Below are 24,260 nucleotides of genomic sequence, written 5' to 3'. Positions count from 1 at the left end.
CGATGGTTCTACTTTTGATAGATTGATAGATATGACAACAGAGTACAGATTTAGAACAGTAAAGAGCTAATAAGGTGTCAGGAATAATTAGAAGCAAATAGGGAAAGTCTAAATGCCGTACACCGAAGCACAAAATTGTACACTTTAGATACCCACCGCATCAGTACAGGTTCCCGTGAAACTCCAACACCAGAAGTGTCGTCATCAGTGACGTCACACTTAAACCAGGGGTACCCCGCCGCTCATTACTAATCAATAGAAAAACAAGCTAATTAAATCTACACACCACCTGACACAGAGTAAACGCCAGCCTAACACAGCGGAGGGGTGGCGTCACTCCCTGCTCTTTCGTTTCTCCTCTCCCGCCGTGCACCTGCACCGACGGAGCAGCTCCCTCAAGGGCTGCAGAAAATAGCGCCAACCTTTCCCTTTCCCACGAACCACTTACTACTACTACTACACCAACGGCGAGATGCGAGTGCCACTAGCGACACCTAAGACAACGATTAGGGTCGTTTACCTTTTTTTTTTCATCGACTTTCACTTCCATTTATTTATTATTAATTAAACTAAGAAAGTGCAGAAAATATTCCCTATGCTGTCCTTGGTGTCATTGTTAGCATCAAATCGAGCCCCTCGGTGTTCTTTTTTCTCGTTCGCACGCACACAAACATACAGGGTCTCCCAACTATCATGCATCAAGATTTAAAAATATGCAAATGCCACATAGCTGGACAGAACCAAGGTAATGTTTGCCGTCGCTTGGAGATGCGCAAATTATTTTTCGCATTCCGCCCAATTACATATTTAGTCTTATTTTTCAACTTCTGAAATATTATAATTAGATGAAAAGCGTCAATGAGAAAATTGTAGAGCAACATGAAAAACTCCCGATACAGCTTTCTGTAGCTCAATATGTGCTACATAAAAGTGCTGCTCCGTCTATTGCATCAATGCAAACGACTTTGTTCACTACTTTTGAGTACTCTACAGAGCATGCGTTTATTGTACGAAGATTCATGCCTGACTGCTACATTACTTCACGGTGCAATTCAGATAGTCAGCGTCCAGTTTGTAAAAACGTTTTTAATGGCACGAGCATCGAGTGACACTTGTTTCTTGTGCAGCACTTCCGGTTCACCACCTGAGACAATCGGGGATGAAATTCAGAAAAAGTAGAAAAAAATAGTACAGTAGGAAATTTATGGGTTCCATTATAGATATGATATCATAGCATAAGTTTAGTTACAAGTTGAGTTACTGAAGTGTCTGGAACAATAAAGAATAAGTAGCTGAGATGAGCGGGGATGAAATTCAAAATTAATCACAAAAAATAGAAAAAAAGTACAGTACAAAATTCATGGGTTTCATTATAGATATATCAGAGCATACTTTTAGTTACAAGATGAGTTACGGAAGTGTCTGGAATAATTGGAAATTATTAGCTGAGACGACCGGGGACGAAATTCAAAATAAATAAGAAAAAATAGAAAAAAATAGTGCAGTACAAAATCCATGGGTTTCATTATAGATATGATATAATAGCATAAGTTTAGTTACAAGTTGAGTTACTGAAGTGTATGGAATAATTAAAATTAAATAGCTGAGACAACCGGGGACGAAATTCAAAATAACTTGAAAAAAAAAATACAAGAAAATAGTACCGTACAAAATTCATGCATATATGGGTGTCATTATAGAAATAGAAATCACGGATTACCGCACACCAATGCACACAACACCAACGCCGAGGTACGAGTGACACTAAGAGACACCTAATGGCGAATTCCATTGGGAGAACAGGAGCACTCAAAAGCACGCTGAAAGTGCTCGTTCCAGAGGCGCCGTGTTTCAGTGGTCGAACAGGAGTGGGAGAGCCGTCATCCAGTGGTAGAACAAGAGCAGTTTCGCTGCGCCGAGAGCAGCCGGGAGCAGTCCGGACTGCTCTCGCCTGAAAAGCGGAGTACGGAGGAAGTCACGTGACTTAAACCGTCATATCCTCCTCATTTCTTTTTATTTTGCTTCAGCCGGCGCGCGCGGCGGCAATGGCGGCAGCCAAGCGTAGTTGGTTTGGTACCGCTGTTTTTTGACGTCGGCGATACGAGCGAGCTTCGCAGCGATTTAGCGACACATCCTGGCATTTCTAGTCCGCCTTGCTTCTCGTTGGATGCGCGGGGGACAGCGGCAGCAAAGCGTCGTCGCCTTGCTGAAGTGCTTGAGACGCTCGACGGTGACAGCAGCGAAAGCTGCTGGAGCTCAACTTCAGATTCAAGTTGCAGTTTCAGATGATCTTCGCAGGCGGACACTTTGTGGGATGCGTCGGCGCTGCACAAACGCATGTAGTACGTGGCCGCAAACGGTGACAGCCTTACGCCCGACAGATTACAGGACAATCACGCGTGTTTTGCCGCTCTCCTGCAGAGAATGGTTGGACGTCGTTTGCTTTAGTCACATGGTACATTTCTCCTCACATGTCCCCCTCCCACCTGCTCTCCGAATGCACGCCGTATTCCAGTGGCGGGTCGAGTGCGCCTGTTCTCACTGCGCTGTCGCCCGACTCCGCACTGCGCGGCGCCCTGCTCCTGTTCTCCCAATGGAATTCGCCATAAGTCAAAGATTATAGGTTGCCTACAGTTTTAGAATGACTAAATATGAAAGATATGTACAATAATTTTTACATGAGACCAGGTTGGGCAGATAAACAAAAAGGTGGAATTTATAAATACATAACAAAATTGGCAGAAATCATAACATTTATACTTGTGTACATTGGACACATAGCAACACACTGCACCTTCAAAGTATGAAAAGTTTCACTAAAAACAAACTTAATTCTATAAACAATGCCTATATTGAAAGACTGATGGCAACTTCATGAGCAAATCACGTCGTTAGCTGCCTGCCACACAGAAAGACATGTTATTAACACGACAGCGTTGAGGGCCCCGTGTCGCAGAAAATCCGGCGTCGGCGTGCGATGTCGGCGGGTGGCGGAGAAAATCATCCCCAACCACCACGTGGTGCAAGGTTTTGGTGAACAAAAATTGAATTTCTCACAGTGAAATCCGTCAGAAAAATGGTAAAGTGCGACTTTACCATTCACCGTCGGATTGTTTACCAATCGGCGTCGGATTATAATTTGAATGTACGAGAAAACCTAATTCTGCTATGAGGAAACGCAAAAACAAACCTTTTTTTCCAGCATTTCGACCAGACCTACCGCCGCGCGCTCGGGTACATTACTTGCGAAAATGATATCCAGATGGCGCTCGCATCCTCTACCTGGATAAAGTTGATATAGGATAAAGTTGATATCAACAAGGGACTGAGACAGGGCTGCCCTTTATCCCCGCTGCTGTTTATGATGTACGTGGTAAGGATGGAAAGAGCGCTAGAAGGAATCAATATCGGGTTTAACCTCTCATATACAAACAAGCCGGCACAACAGTTGAGCAGCAGCTTCCAGGTTTATTTTATGCGGGCGACATTGTGTTGCTTGCTAACAAGCAAAGTGATATGTAACGTCTGGCTGATGTCTGTGGAGAAGAATGTGAGAAGTTAGGATTAAAGTTTAGCGCTAAAAAATCAGGTTTTATGGTATTCAATGAAAACAGTGAACAGACTGTTGATTCAGGGCCAGGAAATACCTCGGGTAAAATAATACAAATACCTTGGTATATGGATAAACGAAGGCGATAGATATCTGGAGACACAGGAGAAAACAACAACAGCAAAAGGGAAGAGAAATGCGGCCATAATGAAACACAGGGCGCTATGGGGATACAATAGGTACGAGGTGCTCCGGGGTATGTGGAAAGGTGTAATGGTACCAGTGCTTACATTTGGAAATGCGGTTGTTTGCTTTAAGTCAGGAGTATAATCAGGACTCGGTGGAAACCAAAGGTCAGTGGGACGCCTCGCGTTGGGCGCCCACGGGAAGACTACTAATGAAGCTGTGCTGGGTGATATGGGCTGGACAATTTTTGAAGCAAGGGAGGCTCAGAATACAATTGATTTTGAAGAACGACTGAGGAACATGGAAGAAAGTAGATGGGGTGCAAGAATATTCAGGTATTTCTACAGGCAAAACATTGACTCACAGTGGAGGAAAAGAACTATGAAGCTTACCAGCAAATATGCCACCGGTATGGCCAGCAACATGGCAACAAAGAACGTCAAACGCAAAGTGAGAAAGGCTGAGACAAGGTTATGGGTGGCGGCAATGAAAAAGAGACCTGCTATGACTAACTACCTCAAAGGAAAAAGAGAAATCAGGAAAGAAACAATTTATGATAACTCAAAGGGAAGCTCCTTACTTTTCGAAGCAAGATCAGGATGCCTTAGAACACGCAGTTATAAAGCGAAGTACACCAAGGACAGAGCCGCATGTGCTTGCTGTGGTGAAGCTAGAGAAACGGTGAAACATGTTTAATTGGAATGCGAAGAAATCTACCCAGCTGAAGGCTCCTCTGACCACCTTGAATTCCTTGGGTTCAGGGATACCACGGGCAAACATGTCAGCTGTAGAGATTAGTAAGAGACGGTTGGAGGTTTTGTGGCAGAAAAGTAGGGAGACCACAAACAACGGAGACGTAGAGAACCAGAGTTCCCAGTAATGGTTCAAAAAGGTTGATGCCTGGAATTCTTTGTATTCGTGTGTTTCTCAAAAATAAAGGTAGGACATTAGGCAAAATAATAAAAAGAGCTTGGTGGTGCAACCCACCACCCAGTTTCAAAGCGGACGCTCATAGCATCCATCCATCCATCCATCCATGGCGCAAGACGAAGCGAGAAACACGAGACCTGGCAAAAAGGTTCCATCCCGCTATGGCATACGAAGCAGTGACTGATGAGTTCGAGAACAGCTCCCACCGCGAGGAGACCCTATCATACGGTCAGTACGTGGCAGAACTGGGGCTCATCATCCGCAAGCTTGAGAGCCGTGTGAACTCACGCGGCGGATGGCCCAGAAGAAGCTGGTGGGACGGAGAAGTGCAAGCTGCCCTAAAGGCCAGACGGATAGCCAATCGTCAGCATCGCCGCACTGCGAAACTGTCTGACGACACAGCGTGCCAGGCAGCGTGGGAAAATTACCTCCAAGCAAAGCACAAAATGCAGACCGTGACACAGCGCAAGATCGCAGAGGCCGAGCGCAGGTCACTGCTGGCCCTTCGGAAGGAGGGTAAAAAAAGTACAGGGGTTAAGTTTTGGGCATACGTGTATTCCCTCGACAGCAGACCAACGGAGCCCACAGCACGAGACCCAGTAACTGACAGGAAGGCTGGCGACCTACACAGGCTGCTATCTGGCCATCTGAAGCAGCTCTACAGAACGCCACTCACGCTACAGGCAGCCAGTTGCACCCCCATAATATCCAGCAGTGGCACGAAAACATCCCTGCAGGCATTGTGAAAACCCTAGGCGCGCGTTCAAGAGAGCAGCTAGCGGAGATTTTCACTGGCATCTTCAAGGGTGACCCAGTCCCAGAAGATTGGCTTCGTGGCAGGGTGACACTGATCCCGAAGAGAGGGGGTGACGCGGGCCTGCTCCGCGACTACCGACCTGTCACGGTCACGTTTGTGATATACAGAGTCTTCGCCCAAGTTTTGAAAACGTGGATGAGTGCTTGGGCTGAAGCCAATAACCATCTCACAGAGCTCCAGAATGGATTCCGCAAGGACCGGCTTGAAGATAATGTGTTTGCTCTGACCCAGTGTGTGGAAATTGCCCGAAAGGAAGCTCGTACTCTTGTCTTGCTTTTTGGATGTTACTAAAGCATACGACAGCGTTCCACATGCAGAGCTACTCCAGTGCCTGAGCGATATGGAGATGCCGGTAACGTGGATCAGTGTTCTCCAGCACCTGTACAACAATAGCGTAGTCACGACCATGTGCGGCGTCCGGGCGGGCGAGGTCTCCGTGACCCGAGGGCTAAAACAGGGATGTCCTTTGTCCCCTCTTCTCTAAATGCTATGTATGTCCCGGGTGGAACGCCAGCTTCTGAAGTTGGGTCTTGGGTTCACCCTTGGGTACGTTGACGGGGGGATGAGGGGCTGCTGGGTATTACCTGGCCTTGTTTTCGCGGACGACATCGAGCTCATGGCGGGAAGTGCTGCAGATCTTCAGGCACAGATAAACAGCTGCGCGGACAAAATGGCGGCATTAGGCCTTTCATTTAACGCCAAGAAGTCTGCCATGCTGCGCTTTTCCGGCCCTGCCGAAGTTGATCGATCCTTCACGCTTCCCGGAGGCTAGGCTGAACAGGCGACTGAATATAGGTACCTAGCTGGGCGTCAACCTGCGCACGGAGCCTGACTGCACTGCTACCCACGAAGATCACCTATGTACGGCATCAAGGCGGGCCGGCAGTGTCCTACGCCGGCGAGGCTTATGGGGCTTCAACCGCTACATCATGGTTTGCGAGCTCTGGAAGGCGGTACACGTCCCTGCCCTCACCTTTGCCAACGCCATCATTTGCATGTCTTCGCCGACTCGAGAGTGGCTGGAGCGAGGCCAGCGGGTCGTCGGATGCCTCGGAACGGGATGTCATGGGAACGTGGCCAACGAGGCTATCCAGGGAGACCTTGGTTGGTCAAGCTTTGAGGCACGCGAGGCCAACAGCAAGATTTCGTATGATGGGCGACTGCGGGCGATGGGGAAGCACCGGTGGGCACGCAGGGTGTTTGACTACATCACTGTCAACGGCTTGCGAACAAGGTGGATGAAGCGTCTGCAACAATTGCGCAGGAAGTTTGGGGTTTTTTTGTTGCCCTACGCAAGCGGAAAACGTCCAGATGTCGGCCAAGGCGGTAAGCAGTCAGGTGCGCCAACGCGAAAGAGAAATGTGGCGAATGGCCATGGACACCAAGTCGACACTGCAGCTGTACAGGGCGTGCAAGACAGACATCCACCGGGAGGACTTTAAGACAACAGCGTTGGTAGCAGTCTGTTGTTTGAGGCGCGGGCTGGCGCACTTCCAAAGCTGGCATATCGCTACCACTACGACCCCACCATAGCCAGCACCATCTGTAGGGCATGCGGCGAGGAGGACGAGAGCATTGAACACGTAGTGCTACGATGCAAGAAGCTCCCCACTTTACTGCCAGAAGACGCCACCTTATCACACACCCTGGGATTTCGCTCAGCCGATGCCACATCAGGCAACGGGGACGAGGTGCTGCTGGCTGCGGTGATGGTGATGCAAAGACGACTCTCCGATTGGTGGACCCTAGTGTGTCGCTAGTGAACCTCTTTCTTTTACAACGTTGTCCCTTTTTTTTCTTTTTTTTTGTGATGGTGACGAAAAGACGACTCTCCTAGTGGTGGTACCTCTTTCTTTTACAACGTTGTCCCTTTTTTTTCCTTCGTTTTTTTCTTTTTTCCCCTAATTTTTTGGCCTGAATATGTTTGAATACTGCTCACCCGTTACGAAGGGTACGGCCACAAGCTCAATTCAGTTCAGTTCAGGTCAAATTGGGACTTCGCCTGCGTTTTGGACACGCGCGCGCTTCTGGGCAATAGCAAACAATTTATAAAATACTAAAAAAAGTGCTAGGGCTTTAACATTTTAATGTAAGACCACTTATACTGCCCTTGGAAAAACGTCTTCCCAGAAATGCATTTCTGTTTAAAAGTGAAGCTGACTTTAAGGGGATCGGTGTAAGCTTGGTTTTTGTAAGCTGGCTTTCCCACATTCCGTGTTGCAGTGAAGCGCTTCCGCTGAAAGAATAAAATGCGATGCGAATGGGGCCCGACAACGCTATGGCGTTCCACTCTTAATGGGACCCTGAAACGATTTTGATGATTTTGTACAAAGGTACCGAGTCGTTAGGGTAGGTCCTTTTGATCATTAATTGATGTATCTAAGTGCTCTGCGTAAAGCGTGTAATTTATTACAAGGCTTTAAAAAGGCACATCGCTACCGATCGCAACACGCCACTCGGATGAATTTTAAGCCGCCCCTGACCATTTGACGCGATTTGACCATATCACGTGAGTAGGGCTAGCTATCCGATTGGCTGCCCAGGGCGCGTCATCGATAATTTTTCCAACATCATGGTGCCGGCAACGAGGCGGTGCACGGGACGGCTCGAGGGCTTACGGACCGAGCCGCCAACCACACTACCGCCACCTCGGCCGCGATGTCTGGTGACGGGTGGGAGTGGGAGGATCGCCTGACGAGTTACAGAGAAATAACGCAACACTACAGACTGGCGAGGTGCAAATTTCCGCCACCACACCAGAAACTGAACAAGAGACAGGCGGTCGCATGGCGACAGCTGCAGACAAGAACGTTTGTAAACCCGGTGATCTTGAATCTCTGTTATCCAGAGCTTTCTTCGTCAAACCAATACAAGTTTTGTGAGGCCAGGGCAACCCTGGAACACGTTATGCGAGTGCAAACAAGGGGGGGGGGGGGGGAGGTTCCAGACGGGGACGCAGCCTCGAGCCGAACGCGCTGGGAGACTACGCTGCTCAGCTGCGACCGCGAAGACCTACTCTGGGCCGTCCAGCGGGCCGAGGAAGCCGCCAGAGCTTAAGGGCTCGTGGCCGACACCTAGGCAGGGGTCATCATCATCATCAGCCTATATTTATGTCCACTGCAGGACGAAGGCCTCTCCCTGCGATCTCCAATTACCCCTGTCTTGCGCTTGCGTATTCCAACTTGCGCCTGCGAATTTCCTAACCTCATCATCCCACCTGACTTTCTGCCGTCCTCGACTGCGCTTCCCTTCTCTTGGTATCCATTCTGTAACCCTAATGGTCCACCGGTTATCCATCCTACGCATTACATGGCCTGCCCAGCTCCATTTCTTCCGCTTAATGTCAACTAGAATATCGTCTACCCCCGTTTGTTCTCTGATCCACACCGCTCTCTTCCTGTCTCTTAACGTTACTCCTAAGATTTTTCGTTCCATTGCTCTTTGTGCGGTCCTTAACTTGTTCTCGAGCTTCTTTGTTAACCTCCAAGTTTCTGCCCCATATGTTAGCACCGGTAGAATGCAATGATTGTACACTTTTCTTTTCAACGACAGTGGTAAGCTCCCAGTCAGGATTTGGCAATGCCTGCCGTATGCACTCCAACCCAATTTTATTCTTCTGTAAATTTCTTTCTCATGATCAGGGTCCCCTGTGAGTAATTGACCTAGATAAACATATTCCTTTACAGACTCTAGAGGCTGACTGGCGATCCTGAATTCTTGTTCCCTTGCCAGGCTATTGAACATTATCTTTGTCTTCTGCATATTCATCTTCAACCCAATTCTTGCACTTTCTCGATGAAGGTCCTCAATCATTTGTTGTAATTCCTCTCCATTGTTGCTCAATAGGACAATGTCATCTGCAAACCGAAGGTTGCTGAGATATTCGCCATCGATCCTCACTCCTAATCCTTCCCAGTCTAAGAGCTTGAATACTTCTTCTAAGCATGCAGTGAATAGCATTGGGGAGATTGTGTCTCCTTGCCTGACCCCTTTCTTGATAGGTATCTTTCTACTTTTCTTGTGGAGAACCAAGGTAGCTGTGGAATCCTTGTAGATATTTGCCAAGATATTCACGTATGCCTCCTCCACTCCTTGATTACGCAATGCCCCTATGACTGCTGATATCTCTACTGAATCGAATGCCTTTTCATAATCTATGAAAGCCATATAGAGAGGTTGATTGTACTCCGCAGATTTCTCGATTACCTGATTGATGGCATGGATATGGTCCATCGTAGAATATCCCTTCCTGAAGCCAGCCTGTTCTCTTGGTTGACTGAAGTCAAGTGTTGTCCCGATTCTATTGGAAATTATCTTGGTGAATATTTTATACAATACTGAAAGCAAGCTAATGGGTCTGTAATTCTTCAATTCCTTAACGTCTTCCTTCTTATGGATAAGTATAATGTTGGCGTTCTTCCAGCTCTCTGGTACACTTGAAGTTGTGAGGCATTGCGTATAAAGGGCTGCAAGCTTTTCAATCATGATATCTCCTCCAGATTTGATTAAATGTACTGTTATTCCATCTTCTCCAGGCGCTTTTCCCCTGGTCATGTCTTTCAAGGCCCTTCTAACTTCATCGCTAGTTATAGAAGGAGCTTCTGTATCCGGTTCATCACTATTTCGAGTGGACGTAGCTTGGCTGTTTTGGCTACTGTACAGATCAGTATAGAATTATTCTGCTGCTTTTACTATGTCATCGAAATATAGGCAGGGGTATAGTCACCCAAATCCCCGAATAACTAGCTGGACTATAAATAAAGTTATCGTTTTTCTTCTTCATCATCATGGTGAACAAATGTTGTTCGTAATAGTTAAATTTTAGTTAATTTGTTTCTATAAAAAGAAAGTACCAGAAAGAGAATGCACAAGGGTACAGTGTATCGCTACACTCTTGAAAGCACTTCCGGCACACAGCAAGTGTCGTCTACTGGTGTTACAACGTGTTCCGTGTTCACGCGAGCTACGCGGTCTGTCTTTTCGCGAGCACCATGGTTCACCCTCGCGTTGTGGGCTGGAAACATAGCGATCGGCAACATGTCACGCTGCAACATCGTGCACCTCTGCAAGGCAAGGCATGAGTGGAGGCCACGGTGTAAGGTATATACTCTTTAGGTGGGGACACTTCTCGGCTTGCTTGCTAGACGCGATCGACCAGATAAAGTAGCAAGGGCGCGCGTCTATCGGGGCGGCGACGGCAGCGGATACCTATCGGCGGAACGACGCAACTTCAGTTAAAACTCAGGCGAGAGCGTGCGCCGACAAGGAACGCGCGCATGCCCTCTCCCCGGTGACCTACTTTCGTGCGTCACTCAATCATTTCGGATTTCCCGCGAACCGCCGGTTGCTATAACAACGGGAGATTAAACCAATAAAAAGCTTTCTGTGTTGGAGTTGCGTCGTACTGCCGATAGGTATCCGCTGCCGTCACCGGGCCGATCGGCGCGCGCCTTTGCTACTTTATCTGGTCGATCGAGTCTGGCGAGTGTCCTCACCTAAAGAGTATATATCTTACACCGTGGTGGAGGCGCAAACGTGAACGGCCTAAAGTCCCTATATAAGAAAAGTACCGCCATCCTTTGATAAATGCCGCTTCTTTCTCTCCTGTATCTCCGATTGGACGATGACAGCGCTTTAGGAGAGGAGGCGGCGGTGGAAAGAGTAGATGGCGGTACTTTTCTTATAGGCCGGCGCTGGTGACACGCGCGTGGCACCAGCGAAGTCCAAGTGGAGAGCGCTGCTGCCACGCAATGACGTCACCAAAAAGAAAGCAGTTTAACAGAAGACATGAAATGCTAGTATTATCGTTTTGTTGTTAAATATACTTTGTCTAAATATATAGAGCATTTGATTTAATGCCGTGTTTTAAAATCGAAAATGACTGTGGGCGCCCACACATGCGTGCACGCAGCGGGGGAGGGGATCGCACGAGACGGTCTTTTCGTCGCTGTGGCTACTTGTGGCCGTGTGGTGTGTAGTATCAGTGAGTGCGAATAACGTTTCCCTTACGAAGATAATAGTGAAGCTTCGAAGGAACTGCATTGCATCCACAAAACGGCACCACATGTCGCCTGCTATGGATTGGCGGTTTCGAAGAGTCGTGTGGTGACACTGTGCCGCCGACTGCATGGTGCCGACAGAGATAATTCGTGTGTTGTAGCATGTGTCGTAGACTGTTGCTAGTTTTAGTTGTGACTGCGTTTTCCAATATAGCCGGATGCCTGTTTAACCTTCGACACCACGTTACGGTGGCTAGATGGGTAACCACGTCGAGACACTGCTCACGAGCTCGAAAACGCAGAATTGATGCGCGCCGCCGTTGGACGATCGATGTAGGGTGCATAGATATTTCCAATTATCACTTTGCAAGATAGGAGTGCCTTTTGTCGATAAACAAATTGCATTCACGCATTTCGCATCCCTTTGCGCACGCAGAAGCCTAGTCAGCCTGGCTATAGTCATGTCTAATGACGCGAAAGTCTGAACGTGAAACGTGAATCTAACAGAAAGGCATGTCCCCGCCTGAAGGCAGTCAGCAAGTGTCTGTGACGAGTTTTAAGTGACTTACACGAGGCTGGGCATTGAACAGTGTGTGTAATGCCTCTGCTTCAGTCTGGCAAGTGCCCATCCCGCTTTCATGAACCAATTGAAATGTCCAATGTATTGGTTGCTGTAGTGAGACAGCAATTCCATAGCAGCAGTGAAAATTACCTGTGGAAGTAATAGTAATGCGATGGGGTTTTGTGGTGATTGTCATTATGTAGCGTATGCATGGGAATGCAATCATTTCCACCCTGTGCATGTGTGTAGATAAATGGTTTAAATTATCTCCCGAGATTATGGGACAGCAGCTAGCTGGTGTTGTAATTATCTTCAGTGGATCTCTTACTGTACAGGCTATAACAAAACCTCTCTACTTTTATGTGCCTTCTTTTTGCAATTGTCTTCGCTCTGCAAGGAAAGCCAAGCTTCTCTAACTAAGGTGTAGAAGGCTTGTGCGACTTCAGCTGAACTTGAAGCAATCAGCAGGAGTCAAGCACATGTGTAGAGTTTTACTGGTGCATGCACCCTTAGGGGCTCATTTCTTATTGAAAACACTACCATAGCATTTTTTTCTTTCTGTTTTTAATGTTGTATGCCTTAATAACATGGTTAGAATATAGAAGTACTTCTGCAAATTTAGGAAATGTTCAATGGAGGCACATCTAAGAAATGTGGGGTCCCTGACGTAATTCCTAATGCATTTTCGTACATTATTCCCAGTGGGCTCTTATTGCTATTATTTTTCAGTGTTCTCTCACAACAGGTATTGTTCCTTCATCTTGAAAACAAACGAAAGTCCTCCCCCTTTTTAAAGGTAAAAGCGTGCTTTTGTAACTATATATTGATCTTCTTTACACCTTAGTCTAGTAAAATGTTAGAATACATAGTTTATAAGCATATTGTTGAATTCGTTGAATCACATAATGCCTATCTAAGTTTTAACAGGTACATTCGATTCGCCTGCACCATCTGAACCAGTTCACGAGGTGCTGCACGCTGCCATTCGTTTCAGCGGTGAAGCAATGGCGACCGCTGAACCACGCCGTTCGTTTCAAAATGTGCAGGGCTGGTTCACGATTTTGCTGCACCCACTCCATTGTCGGTGCCGCCTTGGTGCAGGCGTACAGGCGCGCGGCAGCAGCGCAGCAAACCACACAGCACACGGGCATGAGCGCCATTAAAACCCCGCTTATGCACATCTGATGTATCTATGCAAGTGTGGTGTGTTTATTTGTGCCCAAGAATTCGATCATATCTGCAGTTCAGGACCTCTCAAACTTACGCACTCTGTGCACGTTATTCGGACATAACGCCTGCACCGCCTCTGCACCTTGGCATTTGTTTCGAGTGTCGCACTGTGCCTGCACCACAATTTCTTAACTTTGCGTGAACCGCTGTGAACTGGTTCACAGTGGTGCAGGCGAATCGAACAGACCTAACATGGCATTTTGCATGGATTTAGTACCATCTTGCCGTTTATGGAATTCACTCACGGCCTCACTTGTGCTTTTGACATTAGAATCCAGTTAGATGCCATTTTTGTTATTTTTGTTCCATTATTTGTTCTAACTGCTGAACAAGCTGAGCATTATCCTTAAAACTCTATATTACTTGACTGCATTTCTAACTTTCTCTTAAATTGTTTGCAGTTTGTTAGTTTCAACTCGTTTGATTCTGCCATACTAGGCACCATCAGGTGTTCTTTAGGCGTCTGTGCTTGCCAACTTACAATTTTTACTTTACATAAGTGACCTTCCCAGTAACACAGAAAGTAGCGTTTGATTGTATGCTGGCGATTGTTTTCTATATCCCGAAATTAATTCTGCTTATTACTGTCAATGCCAGAATTATTCATTTTCCCAATTTTGTGCCTTGTGTGAGGCTTGGCAGGCAGTGAATGATTTCAACAAAATTGTGATATAGTCCTTCGTAAAATATACATCACCAATTATTTCTATCTATTCAAATAACAGGCTAACTTTAGACAGGGTTTTTCAATAGAAGTGCTTAGGCTTCATCTTGCCTTATCATTTATCCTTGTCAAAGCATGTTGATATTATTTGTGTTAAAGCTTTTCATGAACTACTATAGCTGCAGCGAATGCTAAAATCATCTACCAACAATGTTAAACTTCTCATATAAATTGGGCTAATATGACCTTTTCGAGAATATGGTGGAGTTGTATATGGAATGTGCACAAGCTACCAACATTAACAAACTGGAAGCCGTCCAGAAGAATGCCATTTGCCTTGTTTACAGACAGCTCGACCGTTACTTTCCCCATCCAGTCACATTTTCCTTGAATTATCAATGTCTGTTAAACTTGCACTATCGGGGTTTGAAAGCCGGTCTTGTTTGTTATGGGCTTCACTAGCTTTGAAAGGTTAAATGAAAGCTACGTTTAGACCAATACAAGAAAAGAGATAAATGTTGAGGCTATGTTTGTCAGCTTTTATTTGTTTGCTTTGCATGAAATATTTATAATTGCATTGCAAGGCCAACTAGTTTGAAAGTGAGCGCTCATTAAAGATGCCATGGGGGGCTGCGAAGAAAGATTTAAAAAAATTATAGTGCCATTCGACTGAGAATTTGTGCTGTCAAATCGAGAAAGACAAAAGAGAGTTTTATGTGTAAAACTGTCTTTCTCAACATAATTAAAAAATTGAATTCAGATTGCAAATTAATTGCATCATAATTATTGTATACAAGCAAGTCTTCATTGCAGACCTTCCTGCACATATTTACTGTTGTGACGTAAGCCATCACAATTGGTCCGTTCGATTCACCTGCACCACTATGAACCAGTTCACAGCGGGGCACAAGAAGTTATAAAAATTGTGCAGCTCAATTAATTTCATCGGTACAGGCACAACGCGACGCTCTAAACAAATGCCGAGGTGTAGACACAATGCAGGCATTATGTTTTGCCCGCCTGAAGAGTGCCATTTATGTCATTTTGAGAGGCCCTAGACTGCAGGTATGGTCGGCTACTGAGGCGTAAGCACACCTCGTGTTGCTTAGGTACAGCAGACATGTGTAAGCATGGTTTCAGTGGTGCTTACGTCCGTGTGCTTCATTGTCTGCTGCTTTGCACCAGCACGCCTGCACTATGTTTTGCCACCGACTGTAGGGAACGTGCAGAAAAATTGTGAACCAGCCCTGCACCTTTTGTGATTCTTTTGAAACTAATGGCATGGTTCATAGGGCACCCTTACTGTACCTCGTGAACTGGTTCAGATGGTGCGAATCGAGCAGACCTAGTGTCATGGCTACTTGGGACAATGCATGCACATTGGATACAAAGTTTAGGCTTTTGCACAGCAGCAAACATGGATTGTGACCTGTGACACCGTTATGTAACACATTTTAATTATACTTCAAGAATATGTAATCACTATTAAAGTACAAAAAGAAATGTATAAGATACACATGGCTCTTCTAGATATCTTAAATGGCCACTCAATTTGTTCCATGTTCAGCATTGTTTACCAGCGACCACAAGTGCAAATGCAAATACACAGTGCAAATGCAGCATTGTGTTTATACCAGATTAAGTGAGCATTAAAACGTTGCTTAGTGAAAACGTCCCTTTACACTTCTTGCCTGCAATGTGGTCAGTGTGGGTGCAGGCCTATCTTCGAAAAAACAGAGTCTGCACTGGAGTAAGCATGTAGGCATGCATGGCACTCCATTGAAGCGTACCTTATAAAAAATAATGCAGACATGAGGATCAGTAGAATGTCAATCATGATTAATAGCCTTCACTTCATTTGCTTGATTTTTTTTCACATTGCTTGATGTGTGCATATTGTTCTTGTATATATAATTGAATAAAAAATTCAGTTGCAAGTCAATGCTCATTTTGTGTTTTCACTGGCCTTCATATTTTGTGCACTGTTTCTAGTCTTTCAATAATGCAACAACTCGCCCCGCTCTCAATTCTCCTAGCCTCAGTATGGAAGTTTAAAGTCACGCAATAGAGAAAAAACACAATGTAGCGTATCATTGGATACAGGGCCATTGCGCTATCTATGGAAATGACTGTGCAGATAAGGCCGCCCGATCTGCTCATGATGGTCTCCACTCTGCTATTATACCTCTATCCAGAACTGACGCAGCTTCGTGACGCAGAACTGACGCAGCATGTGACGAGCAAGGCTTCGTTCACATGCACGTGAACTTGCACTTGCACAGTGGAATTCGACGGAATTTACCAACGCTCACCTCCACAGCTCGGATCAGAATCTACTGCTCCATCTTCTATTAGGAATATCTGGAGCAGAGGAGACGCTTCTGTGCCACTTGTGGCTTGGCAGGGCCTTCATGAATGCTTACTCATTTCGGATCAGAATGGCCAACAGCACTACATGCGATAACTGTAGCTGCGAGGAAGCTATCGCCCACCTTCCTTGTGAGTGCCCTCGCTTCAGTGTGGCCAGGAAAGAACTTTCAAGAGCGTTAGACCTGACAAACGCCCTTTGTCGGAGGAAAGGATCCTGAGACACTGGCCGAGACCGTCCTCAGCCCAGAAGGCTTTGAAAGCATTGTTGTGCTTCTTACGGCCTTAGAGACAGACTTTAAGCAGTGCCATATTCTTTCATTTTTTTGTGCTTTTCTTCCCCCCCCCCCTTTATTTGTAACATCTCTTTTCTATTATCTTTTATTCTCCTTACCCCCTTTCCCCATCACAGGGTAGCCAGCCGGTCAGAACTGGCTAGCCTCTTTCCACCTATTCTTCCTTCCTTCCTTTTTTAAAGTCATTTGTTAAAATGAGAATCCAATAAACATGAAAACTTTGTATTACAATAACAACGCTTTGACTGTTTGAAGCATGCAGTTTACACCTGTTAGCGCAGGAAGATTTGAAAGAGATGCACAGAATGTTACAGTGTACATTGCAATGTTGAACGGTCCTGTCTCAGCCATGAATACTGCAATATCATCATATGCATGTAGGGCTCTTGCACTGCAAACTGCAAGTCAGAGACACCTTCTCCAGGGCTTTCTTATTCTATTAACTGTCAGCCTCTTGCATTCATAACATGGTTATAAATTTCTTACCTTATTTCACATCTAAGTTCCTGCATTTCATTCTGCTGTTTATACCGAATTTTTAAGCTCCTTTCTTTGAATGAAAATTGTTACATTCATTTTGTCTCAAGGTGTTTTCTAATGTGCCAAGATTAAATATTCTGCCTTATCAAAGCTGATCCAATGGCAAAAATATTCTCAGCCATAAAGGGTGCTCATTGAGACATGAGGCACCATGTCCCACGAAACATCAATCAGTTTTATTTTTAAATAAAAGCTCATCAGTTCTTGCTTGCCAAGCTACATCTTTACACCACTAAGCACCACATGGTCTTCCAGAAAAGAAGGTTCCACAACTATTTAAATACACACATTAAACATTTTTTTCTGAAGACCTATGTTTCTTTTTTTTTCAGTTGCAAAATGCAAAGTAGGTAACGTGCAGCTTTAGTGCATCTGCTGTTGACAGAGCTGAGCTGACATGAAGGTGAAAAGACATACCTACACATATCAACACAATGTAAAGATATTACTTTTTAAAGACATGTTGCACTGGAAAGGTGAATTAAAGGTCGGCAGGATTCTGTGGTAATGTGGCACGCACAATACAGCTAGGATACAATGCAGATTACTTTGCATTTACTCGTATGCTTTTTTGGTGTTTCGTGGCATAAAAGAAAGCTGCAGCATAAGTCTGCATGCCCTAGTGTCATTTGTATAATATCATCAAAACTGATTTAATTACAATTCAGTGTTCCACCAAAGTAACCATCAGCCAGCTAAGCCATTCTTGTGAGATAAGGCTTCTCGGCTTGGTCTGTGCATATGTTAGCTTTGGAAATGTCCTTTCACACAAACTTGTTACAGGAACTGTGGTCAAGAAGGCAACAGAAATTTTTGGAAACTGATTTGTCCACCCCAGTATTTTTTTTTTATCGTGCTGGCTTTCTTGATGCTAGTTTGAGACTTAAGAAGTTACATCTCAGCATGCAAGCTGTCAAATTACATGTATTTCAGAGGAGCTAGACAGAAACAGCCATTTCATTATTCCCCACATAAAGGTCCAAAAGGCTCTACATGAAAACTATGAGATAAAATTGTGTAAATCCCATGCAGTGTGGGAATTGATGTTATGCAAGGTACTTTGCAGGCTATGCACGCTACTCTGCAGGCTACTTTGCAGGCTACTTTGCAGGCTATGCAAAGGTGAAGCATTGCTGTCGGGTGTTTTGAAATCAACACTCGTGTGAAACTTGCTTTTGAATCGCTGTTCATACGGAGGCGACCAACAACCGGTGGGTGTGCTGCTGTTGGGACACCCGGATCTTTTCATGTGAACCACCTGGTTTTAGCGCAGATAGTGTGAGATTTGGATGACAGTGCAATGACCACGATGGCATCACGAACACAACCACATGTCTAGTGGCATAAGCTAGGTAATATAAAACTTGGGCCACTGGTTTGGCATAAAAACATGACAAGAGTAACAACCCGCATTATTCAAATCTTTTGATACTAACTATAACAAAAAATTTAATGCTTTGTTGCACCTATAAAATGACCTAAAAAGTCACGTACTAACATAAGCATGCATATATACACAATAAAAAGCACATCGCAGCATAAGCAAAATTGTATTACTTATGCAATCATATTTTATTGCGGAAGCCATGAAAGCAGAAATGCCTGATAACACTTTGTTAAAGCTGAAGCAGATGTCTCGTTTAGTCCATTTCCTTCTTGGTGGAGTTTAATTTGCTGGTCATTGACGCTTGTACATATTCACATATAATTCCTGCCAGTCACGGCAAAAGCTGATGCCATTATGATTATTGCATGCAGTTTTTCAGCTCCAAGTCTTGCTGCTCTTTTTTTGGCATAGCTTCCTTCAGTTGCAGCAATAATATAAAGTTAATACGTGCTGGGCCAATGTGTAGACATTTCTGAACTCTTGCACGTCATCTATATGTTTAGTTCTCCCCTTTCTGCCCAGAATGATGCAGTTGATTTGATTTCCAAGGTTGCTTTTACATTGCTTGGAATTAAGCTTGGAAGGCAGCATTCTTTGCTCTTTTTCTGTCCTTCCCTGATTAGGCGACAAGTGAGAATACTGCTTCAGGTGGCGCAACGTTTGCTTTATTTTGTTCTCCAAAGTAATAGCAGTTGCTGGTGCTACGAACTTAGCAAGAACCTGGTCCAGATGCCAGCAGTCCTTTCTTCACCCTTTCTTCACCTTGGTCACAGATGTTTGACAAAGCAAATAATTGGCAGAGAATTTGCAGCTCATGCACTTCCGCTTGCTCATGCACCAGCTTCAATGCATGCAGTTTTATAACGCTTGCAGCAGTTTGACCAGGTAACGTATTCCAGTGCCAACAAAACTTGTGTGTCCATATCAGCATCACTCCTTTCTCTGGCGTTTGGTCGGATGAAGTTCTGCAAGAGAATAATCTGCCTAATCATTGCTCGGATAGAAGACAGAGGGTGTCTATAAGTGTCTTTTCAGATTGATTTATTTTAGAGTCGTTAGAGCACGTATAGCTTTCTTGGTTGATATGGCCAAGCACCCAGGATCTTAGCCTCTGTAAAAGGTCACCTTCTGGTACACTCCAGAAGGGCTGACACTGGACGTCAGAGTGGGTGCACTGCCAGAGGAGCTGCTGAATGGTCTTTTCGCGTTTACAGTGGTCACATTTAATAAAGACGGACTGTGAATTTGTGAAGGCTACACCGAGTCGTAGGTGGCACAGCAGTGTATTGTAACACCAGGAGAGGTTTGACATCGTAATCGCAGCTGCAGTGATAGATCAAGCCTGCACAAATGATGGTTGAATACTCTGGAGTCTTCCAAAGAGCCAGCATGATGTCATTAGAAATTCATTGAAGTTCTCTGACTGTGTCCATTCTAGAAAGCGAGATCGTGTGGGATGATATGGCAGCTTCATCAGTAAGATGCTTGCCAAAAACGCTGCAATGACCAGGCATCCACTGGATAATAACATCACATCCTTTTCCAATTATTGTGATCCAAGATTTCTGGTTTGTTTGAGATAAACTGTTCATAACTCCCATGGTGCAGTGTCACCTTGCAGGCTTTCAACAGCCGTTTTGGAATTACTGAACTCTGTCCATTTACATGGGGGTTTTCCGTTCAATATATGCAATAGTGGCATGAAGGGCGGGATGTTCCGACCTTGTAGACGTGGTCATATGCAACATTTGGAATTTAGCTTTGATCGAGCCACAACAATGACAGTGACCGTTAAATCAGTGGACGCGACCAAACCATTCATGTAAATGTGAACGAGAGGTTTGCATACACTTTGTGTAAAAGGGGTAGAGTAAGCTCCATTAAAACTGTTGATGACAGCTGGGCCTGATGATATCTGAGGCTTTTGCATACACCGTGCACGGAAGGGAGATGGTGATCTTGCAGCAGGTGCAAACATCTTTTTGAAGGGACGGCTGGGGAGTAACAATGGTTCTTGAAAATGTAGCCTGAGAGCTCTTCACTTGCAAGCAAATGAGATGGTGGACAAGCGAGATGGTAGAATGCCAAATATGTCCTCTAAGCACTCTAGTATACATAGCTACGTAGGTCGCGATTAGGTCTCTCTGAAGATGGCAATTGTGACGATTTATCTGTCAACAATTGTGATTGCGTTCTACACACAGTAGATTCAAGAAAAGGCTACCTCGACCTGGCTATATCGCCAATTTAACCAGTTGAGAGTTAAAGCTTTGCTTGCAGCTGCCTCCGTGCATGTACATATATATGGTGTTTCCCCTCCCCCGGTACAGGGTAGCCAACCGGAGAAAATGTCTGGTTAACCTCCTTGTCTTTCCTTTACCTTTTTTTCTCTTTTTTCTCTATGGTGTTTCAATTCTTCTGATTTCACTGAAAGCAAAACCACATTGATATTGCAGTAAAACACACTTTTCAAAATGCTAAATGTCTCGTTAATGGCCATGTGCTCAAGAGGGTTTTATTTAGAATTTTTTGTCCAGCATGCCATATATGTATCCCCCTGTTGTATTGACCAGGACAAAGACCATTTATTTGCATTTGCAGATGCTTTGTAATGGGGAGGCCTGTCCTTGGAAATTTAGTAGCCACACCACACATGACTTGTGTTGCAATTAAAAAAGACGTGTTCTCGGACCAAATACCTGAGCTGTGCGCACCCCACGAAGGAATGAGAAAATAACTTTTGTGGTAGTGCATTTCGCTCGCGTGTATGTGTATGTTTGTGTGCTGTTTCTTCGTTTTTTCACTTCCTTGCCATCTCACACTGAGCAGCAAACTTGCGAAGCCTGTGGCTGGGACTTCTCCAGATGCAATTAAACTTCCTCTCTCGAGAGAGAGGGAGTGGAGCTAAATGTCAAATATGTCACAGCCACGGACAATCCACTGTAGTCATAGCTCATACACATCCACACGTGGGCAAGGGTCTTGTACGCGTTTCATAATGGTCGACAAATTTTCTTTAATTAGCTTCACCGCAATACAGAACAGTTATGCGGTGAAACATATTTGCCGTGCAGTGAAGCATACCGATTGAGATTGAAAGGGCGCACTGTTCAACTGTCACGAGGCCTATAGTAAGAGTTCCTTCATTACACACGCGTGTACACGTTGTCTCCGGTCATAGTACGCGCACTGAGCCATCTAATAAGTGTACCGGCAGCCATTGAGAGGTGTTTCGTGCGTGGTTGTGGTGTTTCAAGCCTTACATTGTTTCGGCGCCTCATGAATCCTCTTGTGTTCGCGCCCTCGATCTTTACACACCCAGGCCTTCTTTTTAACACACCCACGCGCGGACAACAATAAAACTGACTAATAAACACAGCTATTTGCTGCAATGCATAATTGTTGTCTGCAAATTGGCTTTACTGTGTTCAAAATGCACGATAAACATGCATTCTGAATGTGGCTTCGGTTATATGTGAAAAAGGCAGGAACTGCTTTCTGGTTATGTTCTTGGTCGGAGCGAAGGCTGCATAAATATAGCCGATTTTGTAATAGCTTCACGATATCTCTGCGCCGCAGTTCTTTGATAGCGCAGTACCAAACATACAAAATGCACTATATAGGCACGTCTTTTCCGAACTCAACATCTACCATTTTGACGGAGTGTTTACACCCGCGAAATTCAGCTGCGAGTTGTGTTTTGTGGCTGCTTATTTTACATGTCGACACAATTAAGGCATGTTCGCTAGTATAGGAAATAAAGGTGGCAGTCAAGAACTATTCTGCTTTCTTTTTCCGTGATCATGTCAGTGTTCTGATGGTCTAGCTATGTTTTAGGTATACTCAGAGTTGTCAGTTTATATTTCTTTGCCTAGCTGTCATCGAAAGCTTCATAGTTCGCCTTTGTGGAATATAAAATCGACGATTTATTTAATTGCAGCGTGAAACAATGACTCAATACAAACGAGTGATTCATGCATATGGAACGAAAAATGTTAGGCCTAACGTTGAGACAGGAAGAGAGCGGTGCGGATCAGAGAACAAACGGGAATAGCCGATATTCTAGTTGTCATTTAAGCGGGAAAGAAGGAGCTGGGCAGGCCATGTAATGCGTAGGATGGATAACCGGTGGACCATTAGAGTTACAGAATGGATACCAAGAGAAGGGAAGCGCAGTCGAGGACGGCAGAAAACTAGGTGGGGTGATGAAGTTAGGAAATTTGCAGGCGCAAGTTGGAGTCAGCTAGCGCAAGATAGGGTTAATTGGAGTTCACAATACTTTAAAGAAATACAACACCGCACAATTAAGTGATCGACAGTGACTGAACAAGAGAAGCCTTTGCCTGGAGTCAATGTTTGGGCAAAGGGACTTGCATTCATTAGGCCAACAACTGATTTCCACATAGCTCATCACTCCCAAGGGTCGAGGAGGATAAGCTGGTAAAGAGTAAAATGAAGGATATAGGTAGAGGAATAAGAAGTGCTTGAAGGCAAGGATTAGCTTGGGATAGTAGAAGGGGTGTGCTAAAGGTTCTTCCAAGTAGAGCCAAAAAAAAAACAGAACTGCAGTTCTGTTTTTTTTTTTGGCTCTACTTGGAAATGAACCATTGCATGCAAGTAGGCATCAACCTATTGTGGCAGCCCTTTAGGAAAACCTTCTAAGGTAAGGCTTGCCCTGTCACCTCTGTGGATGGCTGAAAGTATGTCTTAATTGTTGCCCGTAATGTCCTGGCCATAAACAAATATAATCTGGAGGTTCTACTGTTTCACTTGCCTTTTGTATTTACTATGATATAATGTTACCTGAAAAGACATCTGCCTTGATGGACAGCTTTTACACTCACAAAGCCTTTGCTCACCTTAACATGCTCAGGCTTTTTAAGCACTGTGTCAATTTTATGAGCTTTTTGTCGATGAGTAACTGTTCTAAGATTTGTTATGTGCAAAATTCACTTATCTCTTGATCGTGTTTACTTGTGCAACATCTCCCGATATTACACAGCATCTAATATTTAAGACAATAGCAGTTATAGTGGACTAAGAATGACTGTAGCGACTGACAAAACTAGCCACATGAAGATATTTCACTTTTTCCATTCATACTTTCATTTCAAATTTAAGTGCTCAACGAGAGAGTTCAACATTTGAATTGGTGAAACATTAAAATATGGTCAAATACACTGGGTTACACTTATTATTGGATTGTGCCTGCATTGGAAAGAAAAGAATGAAACTGCTGCAGTATAGTAGATGGAACACCTGGCTCATAAACGAAGTCATGAACTCAAACCCTTCCTTTTTTTTTCTACAACAAAGGTTCTTTTGTAAGATCCTTTCTGATGACTTAACTCTGCCACACTAGCACCTATGATCGAGTGATATATATGACGGCTAAATTAGTTTGTGGTACGTTTTGATATTTTAAGCTTGTGGTTTTTTAAATATATGCATTTGAACAGACTTAAAAACTTACGGTGGTGCAGCTTTGCTAATGTTCACTTTAAAAAGTTATTCCGTTTCAAGGGTTCATGGCAACTCTATTTTTAATAATCATTATGTTGTGGCAAGATAAGTGTATCAACGACCATCTTGCACTCATTTCTCTCCTTCCAAGTTGAAAAAGACAAAAAAAAAAAGAACCATGCTCACTAATAAAAATGTGTTGCTTTTAGTGTATACTTATAACTAAACGTCTTCTAAACATATAATAACTAAAGACATTAAATCATGGG

This window comes from Dermacentor silvarum, chromosome 1 (assembly GCF_013339745.2).
Source record: "Dermacentor silvarum isolate Dsil-2018 chromosome 1, BIME_Dsil_1.4, whole genome shotgun sequence".
Taxonomy (NCBI): Eukaryota; Metazoa; Arthropoda; class Arachnida; order Ixodida; family Ixodidae; genus Dermacentor; species Dermacentor silvarum.
The sequence above is the reverse complement of the archived record's forward strand: the minus strand, read 5'-3'. Positions refer to the sequence as shown.